Source organism: Athene cunicularia (assembly GCF_003259725.1).
Source record: "Athene cunicularia isolate RWA chromosome 26 unlocalized genomic scaffold, athCun1 chr26_part1, whole genome shotgun sequence".
NCBI lineage: Eukaryota > Metazoa > Chordata > Aves > Strigiformes > Strigidae > Athene > Athene cunicularia.
The window spans coordinates 2,336,033-2,336,295 of NW_020799136.1; positions in this window are offsets into that span (position 1 = coordinate 2,336,033).

A 263-nucleotide genomic window follows, 5' to 3' on the forward strand; every position below is an offset into this window, starting at 1 on the left:
ACACAATCTGAGTGCTGCTACAAGAGGTGTTTGCCACAGATGATTATCAGTTAACGCTCAAAATGATCCTGGGCTCTGTGCTTTCCCTGCTACTCCAGCTCTTACTACTTCGGGATTGCAGGGACATCTCCCTCTCTGTTTAACAAATAAAAAGTACCCTTCCTAGTCCTCGGGTTGGACAAGAGACTTTCAAATATAAGCTGCAATACACAAAGAAAATCCTGGCTCGGGAAAAAAAAAAAAAAAAAAAAAAAAAAAAAAAA